This window comes from Cupressus sempervirens, chromosome 10 (genome assembly GCF_028749045.1).
Source record: "Cupressus sempervirens isolate cs-2001-9-10 chromosome 10, ASM2874904v1, whole genome shotgun sequence".
NCBI lineage: Eukaryota > Viridiplantae > Streptophyta > Pinopsida > Cupressales > Cupressaceae > Cupressus > Cupressus sempervirens.
In genome coordinates this window covers 615,916,185-615,923,903 of record NC_143127.1, presented here as the reverse complement: position 1 = coordinate 615,923,903, position 7,719 = coordinate 615,916,185, and positions in this window count along the sequence as shown.

Here is a 7,719-nt window from a genome sequence, read left to right as displayed (position 1 = left end):
GATTGCTTGGTAGTGGCTATGGCTTTGAAGGCTTCCATGATTGTATTGTAATGGTGGTTTTTTGCTGAATAATACATGGAGATGGATGCTTTTGGAGGCTGGATTTTTTTTCCCTCAATGAGGGTTTCCTAGGGTATATCTCGTGTCACAATTTTTGTGGGTATGTTGTCTATTCTCTTGCATGTGGATTTCAATTGCATATTCATTTTCAATCTATTATGGGTTATGTGGAAACAATTATATTCTTTGTTGCAAGATTCCTTACACTATCCACCCAAGATGAGTCAAATTATATGGAGAACCTCTCATCAAATCTAGTCACGTTATCCATAAACTTGTCAATGCCACCCTGGAATGCTAAAGATAACAAAACAAATATATCTTTGGGAATTAGAAAAGAAAAGCTAAATAAAACATAGAATAGAAATGTCTAGATAAACACCCACAAATCTTCGCAAGATATCAAGGAAACACATATCATGATGGTTATAAGGAGTGCTTTCTCTAATCCACCATATCAAATAGATTTTTTTTATCTGTGTGATCCTTCTATCTCTCGTATAGAAAAAAGGCTATCAAAGCCTTTACAAGCACCATATATACTCAAAGGTTAACCTATTTGAGGTAACTATTACACTAAGTTCCAAACTGGGCAATTTGCGATAGGGGAAAACGATCTTGGAAATAGGCATGATGACTAGGATGAAATTGACCACGTGAAAAACCTTCCCTTGTGAACTTCAAATTTAAATCCAAAATTTCTAAAAAATCTCGCGATGTTATTTATCCCCAACACCTTAAAAATTTATCAATAGTGATAAAAATGACAAGTTTATCAATCATTATTAACCAAATTTCTTTTTTTTTTCCCTCTCAAGAATCACTATGATATTATTTAGCAACTGAGTGACACTTCTCTAGCATCACAAGACATCTTGCAACATACTATAAGTTTTTATTGAGTCAACAACAACATTCCCTTCTCTGTAAGTATGTCAAAGGGTGAAGTTGTCTAAACTAGCCAAGAGTAATTTGATATCCTTCAGAGTCAAGTCAAACTTCCCTTCCATTGAAATCATTCCACATGTTGCATCCATGACTAATTTAGAGTCACCCTTAATCTCCAAGTTTTTTATGCCAATTGTAAGAGAAAATTTAATTCCTCACAAAAAGAGTCATTCCTTAGGATTGATTGGCAATATGGTTTCCCAACTTGCTAGTGTAAGAAATGGTTAGTTTGTCATTGTGGTCCTTGATAACTCCCCTCTTGCTTGCCACACACTTTTTGTTGATTCATCAAAATTTAGATTGTCCCAAGATGAGCTTAGGACCTTCCACTTAGTATTTTATCTATTAAGATTTTTGGTGTTACTAAAGATCCTAAACTTTGTGGGGGGAGGGGTGGGGGTTCCATTGATCAATAATCCACTATTCAACAATAATAGGTGGGTTGGTGGGAGTTTTCTTCTTGGAAATAAAATTTTGTTCCAAGAGCAATTTGATGCAAGTGTTAAAGACATTTTCTATCGAGTTTTTTAAGTCCCTGAAAATTTGATTGTGTCTTTCCTTCTAGACCATCTAGCATATTTGAGGAGGTATTTGTATCCAAAGTTTTCATGATTAGGGGATGGTCAGTGGAGGCCAACTGGTAATAAATGACTGGATATCATTATTAAAACCCATCATAGGTTGGATTTATGTAGGACCTTATTCCATATATGGGAAGCAAAAGGGTAGTGAATGAAGAGGTGATGAATGGTTTCTTCCTCCATTTTACACAAGATACATGTCTTGGGTAGGTGGCATCCCCTCTTCTACAAATTATCTTGTGTTATCAATTTCCCATGCATAACCACCCACTAGAAAAAATAAATCTTTGGTAACAACTGTGGGTTCCAAAAAAATTCTAGAAATTCAAATCCCCATTAAATTTTATCAATTAATTATAGGTTGATTTAATAGTGAATTTACCAAATTGGGTCTTTAGTTGTCCTTGCAATCGAAAAAAAGAATTCTCATATCTTATAATAGGGATTGCAGTTGAGAAGCTTTAGGTGTAAGGGAAGTCACCAAGATATTATGTAATGCATTTCCACCTTCCTCAAGCCAACCTTTCATGATATTCATTAGTTGGTTGAAGTATCCCTCAATAAGGGGCTTATCCTCAATCCAAGAATCCTCCCAAAAACCAATTCTTCTACCATTTCTTAATTGTCATCTCAATCCTCCCCTTACAAGAGATCTATATTTAAGGATGTTATTTCAAATCATAGAACCAATAGGTAATCCTTTTAAGTCTAATTTGTTATAGAAATGTCCTTTCCCTAAGTATCTAGTTTGTATGATCTTACACCAATCAACTACACCAGTAACAAGGTTCCAACCATTCTTAGCAATTAGGGCTTATTCAAATTGGTTAACTTCCTAGTTCCAAGACCTTCCAGTCTTTGAAAGATTAATTAAATCCTAGTTGACCAAGGACAAACATTTTTTCTATTTCATCCTAGTCTAGAGGAGGTTTCTCTAGATTTTCTTCTGTTTGTCAGCCATAGTACTAGATGTTTTGAACAAAGAGAGGAATATGACTAGGAATCCTTGGAGGGAGGTCGCAAGGAATTGAAGTTTCTCAACGTTGCTTAAAATTTCTCCTTTCCACCCAGTCAATATTTTTTTGAATTCTTTACAAGATAGGTTCAGGAAGGTTGGGATCACATCTCTAACATTGAGGGGGAGTCCCAAGTAGGTCCTTGGGAGGCTAGCCAATTAAGAATCTTAGACTGTAGATCAACATGAGTGTTAAGGAAATATATTTTGCTTTTCATGTAATTTATGCATCATCCCAACACATTAGCATAACTAGTTAACATTCATTTCCATTGCTTGGCCCCAATCATAGAGGATTCTTTGAACAAAAATGTGTTATCCACCAACTATTGCAACACAGGGGAGATAGAGGAGGTTTTCCTTATTCCCCATTTTCTCCTGGTTGAGGCCAAATAAAAATATTTCCTTCTCAAAACCTCAACAATTGTTATAAAAAAAGTATGGGGAAGGGGATCCCCTGCATAATCCATATCTTTGTTTTGAAGAAGCCCCAAGGAAACTATTAATTAACTTATCATATGCTTTGGAGATGTCAAGCTTAAAGACCATAACTAGAGTTATGCTTTTGTCCATGGAATGAATAATCTTATGTGTAGCAATTAAAGCATCAAGGATTTATCTTCTTGGAATAAAACCTTTTTATTATTATTAGGGTTGATAAACTTGTCAAGTAAAGGCTTGATCCTATTCATCAAGACCTTCAAGAAGACCTTCTAAATTGTGTTACACAAGCTAATTGGCCTGCATGCACTTTAGGTGTTGGGATTTAGGAACAAGAACGAGATGAATGTTGTTCAACTTCTTCATTAGTTTGATAGTTCTAAAGAAATCTCTTACAACTTGTTGCCCCACTTTTTACCCTTGAACCATTTTGAAAAAGTGGAGAATTTTGTGTCTTAGTCAGGTTTAGGAATGTCTGAGTCTAGTTTAAGTTCCCTTAGGTAGAAGGAGTCTTCATCAGAATTTTCATCTTTCCCTTCCCCCACATCTCATAGCCAGGTGGTTTTCTTTTATGTTGTGAGTCTTGCGGGTAGCTCAGTACCTAATCTAATGAAGATCCTTGCAACATGCAATAATTATTCACAAGGCTGAGCTTGCTTGCGACTTATCATATTTTTAATGAAAAGGAGAAGCTCGCGGAAAATCGAGCATCACCTTCTCCTCGGTGGGTTTTCAACCCATGAAGGCGATTTCTCGTGAAGAGAAATAAACAATGCTTATGGATCCATGTAAGAAAATAATGAGATATCTTATGGAAAATTCCTATTTTCACTTTGATATACTACCTTGGGAAGCACTCAGGATTCATCACAATGCTCAGAATCATCTTAAGTGGAAAACTCAAAACTGAATTCTCCTTGGCGAGTTTTCAACCCATGAAGTCTGTTTTCCGCCAAAGGTAATTGTAAACGAAAAGAAGCGAGGAAGTGGGTCCCTTTCGACTTTCACAGTCCTTTTAAACTTCTCTGAAACCAAAGGAAATGTTCACTCAAAGGATAAAGCTTAAAAGAAAGCTTGGGCGGAGAATTGAAAACTGTCTTCTCCTCGATGGTTTTTAACCCATGAGGACAATTTTCTGCATTTAAAAGAAAATCAACTTTGTAAGCGGATTGGACCCACAAATTGTACAAAAAACATCTTAAGATGATAATGGAAACTATCTGACCATTGCAGGAAAGGTATATTGAGTAGAATTCAACTTGGCAAATATTTCCTTATGGGGTACTCTGTTCATAAATTTTCAAAACTTAAAGGGAAACAAAAAATAAAGTATGAAAGAATGGAAAGTTACCATTGGGCCAATGAAAATAGTGAAAAGACATTGAAAAATCAATTAGAGCTCCCACATTTACTATATCAATGGATTCATCCTATAATTCATTCGTATGGCATGAATCCTGAAGATCAATGGGTGAATTGAAGCTCCTACATAGATGGAAACATAACAGTTATTCAAACTACTGCTTTTCCTTGAACTATTATTCTGTTAAATTGCACAACTTTTTCAAATAGCCTATAATTGTGAATTCAATATCTTGTTCTTCTTCTAGATTCAAAATTTCAACTCATTTCATTTTCAGACAGAATGGCAACCTTGTGGGTTTTGATGGATTGAATGGAATCAAGTCCACATTGCAGAATTTCATGGACACTTCACTCCATTTTTATGATATGCAAGATTTTCAAAAGAGGCTGAAATTAGAGTCGATTCATCCCATAACTGAAAAGCTCTGAGGATGTGGATTAGTAGAAGTAGTTGGTTTCCTAGTGGCAGTCCAAGCTCCAATATTGATTTATGAATGCATAAATCATTATAATCTAGATACTAGATAGATTGTGTTATCAGATGATACAATATTGATCTCCATTAATAGGTAGACTGTGGTGAATTGCCTTCGAGTTCTAGAACGGGATGAGTTTTCAGATTTGATAGTGGGAGGAGTAGTTCCTAAGTTCTCTGCCAAGAAGATGGTATGGAGGAAGGAGATTATGCAGTCTTGGTTTGAAAAGCCACGGAGTGCCAAGAGTAAGGTCCCCAAAACTCTATTTGGTACTAATCTCAAACCCGAGATTGTAGACATTCTGGTTCTCCTACACAGATTGAAAGGTGAGGTAGAAGCTCTATATTTCATTGAAAAATATTTCTTTTGGGTACAAGTTATTTGTTCAGATACGCAATATATAGACTGGGCTCATGAGGTAAGTGAAAATCTTTCCAATGCTCTCAGTGCCACGAAGTTCTACAACACCTTCTATATTTCTTCCTTTCTGATTTACATGCTAGCATCTCTACAATTATGGCTGGGTCTGCCAAGGATAGAAAATTTTCTCGATGATGTGAAGTATTATGAGTTCTATCCATGTTTGCAATTACAAAATAGTTATACGGAGTATGTCAAAGTTAATGATGCATTCACTATGAGAATTTGCAGGGAGCTCCAAGGATGCCTAGAGAGGAGATTCAACCCAGAAGCAATGGTGGCTATTAGCTAGTTCAAAAGTTATTTTATCCAGTTCTCATCTTTCTCGTATTTGCGTCTTGCAACTTTCAATGGATTTCCCTTGAAGCTACCCAGATATCCAAGTGACATGATCGTGCTAATAGAGATCATGAGGTAGGCAATCCAAGTGAATGTGCTAAGTGGGAGCTTGAAGAAGAAGGGATATGAGTTCCCTATGAAAATAGGAGCTTTCAATTGTGAGTCTCGATCAGATGCAAAGAATATGCTTAAAGTGTTCGAGATGCAGTACAAATTGGAGATGTATGAGGTCCTAAGACCTATGTTTGATCTGAACAGATATGCTAGGGAGGTGTTGCAGATCGGGAGTGTGATCAAACACATTACCACTATTGAGGATTATTGGGTAGGTTGTAGAGATGAATTTGAAAGTCAAGATCGTGCTTTCGCCATGCTCATAGTGGAGCAAATAAAACATATAATATCAATTTTGATGTTGAATAACTGGAGGATGATGGGAAAAATATGTATAGTAATACATATCTGACTGAGTTAAGAAACACTCCTATCAATTTGGAGCCTTACAAGGATGCTGAGGAGTACTTAGATATCATGATGACCCGAATCATCAAAAGAACTAGAAAGTGGGTTGAATCGACTACTGCAAGGAGGAGTAGAAGTAAAAGCACATCAGCTCAAGCTTCTCCAACAGCTATAGCTCCTTCCTCCTCTCAAGGTGGCACAATAGGTGTAACCTTGGCTATTACTCAAGGACCAACTCAACCATAAGGGGGAGTTGACCAACCTCTAGACAAGAACATCCCCATAGATAAGACTTGTCATGATGGCTCTCTCCCAATTATTGGAACCCAAATTGAGGATGAGAAGAAGAAGACAGAGGAGCCAAAGGATAGTGTCGTCACCTCAGTTCCCTCTCCTCATACCACCCCAATTTCCTTCCCTCATGTCACTCCAGTTCCCTCACCTCATCATAGTCCAGTTCTACAAGTAAGTGCTACACTTCTGCAACCAAGTAGCTCCCCAGTGTAGATAGTGGATTTAGGAGATGGAAAGAGCAGTAGTAGTGAGTCTACTGAATCAGACAAGGCAACTAAGAAAACCTCAGAGGTGGAGAAAGGCCAAAACTTGTCCAAGCTCATTTCTCAGGCCTCGAAGAATCCCTTCTCTTTGACTACAGTGGCAATCACTCTAGTCAGGAAGAAGATGTTTAGCATAGACTCACTTGGCACGACCTCCAAGGTGATAGACACAGATTCCTGGTTGGAAGACACTTTGGAGAAGAAGAGGAAGAGGAAGGATGAAGGTGCTCCAAACAAAGATGTCTTATCTCTTGCAGTTCACTTTGGGTCTACTTTGAGTAAGGTTAAGAAGCAAAAGACTTTGTCTATCCTTGGACAAGATCCTGAAACCGGGCACTTAACAATGGAGATTGCAAAGTCCACCAAGGATGGACGAATGGAAGACATGACCGTAGATGATTTCACTTTATACTTGGTAGATCTTCGAGAGGCTAGACATGACACCAAGTTTGGCTTGTGGAAGTCAACCAATGAAGTAATTGAAGGACAACTAGAAAGCCTCAAGTTGTTAAAGGTTAGGATAAAGGTAGAGATAGAGGAACTAAATAGATTTATTAGACAATTGGTCAGTCCACTGGCAAGTATCTCCGAAATGTCAGTAACAAGTAATCCCATTATTGCCGAAGTTCAAGCCCTTATCTCTCAGCTTCAGGAAGATAGGCACTTTGGTCAAATTGGTAAGGATTGGACTGGGAAGCTCAAATTGGAGCGAGTCTTCATTATAGAACAAATTGGCAATGTTATCTTTAGATTAGAAACAAAGAAGGATAACATCTCAGCAAATAGAAATACTTTGGCCAAAGAAAGAGTGAAGAGTGATGATTGTATCTCTCTTCTGAAGATGATTATTCAGATGAAGGCAAAGGAAGCCGTTGAAGCAAAAATCTTGCCAAAGAGAGATGAATCTCTATTTGAATGGCTTCAGAGCATGTAGTTCAAATTAGAGATGATCCTGTTAGCAGAGAAAGGACTTAAGGAAACATAGGAGAAAGTAAAGAAGGACCAAGACAAAAGTTTTAAGCTCATGAGGGGACTGCATATGGATTCACAGACTA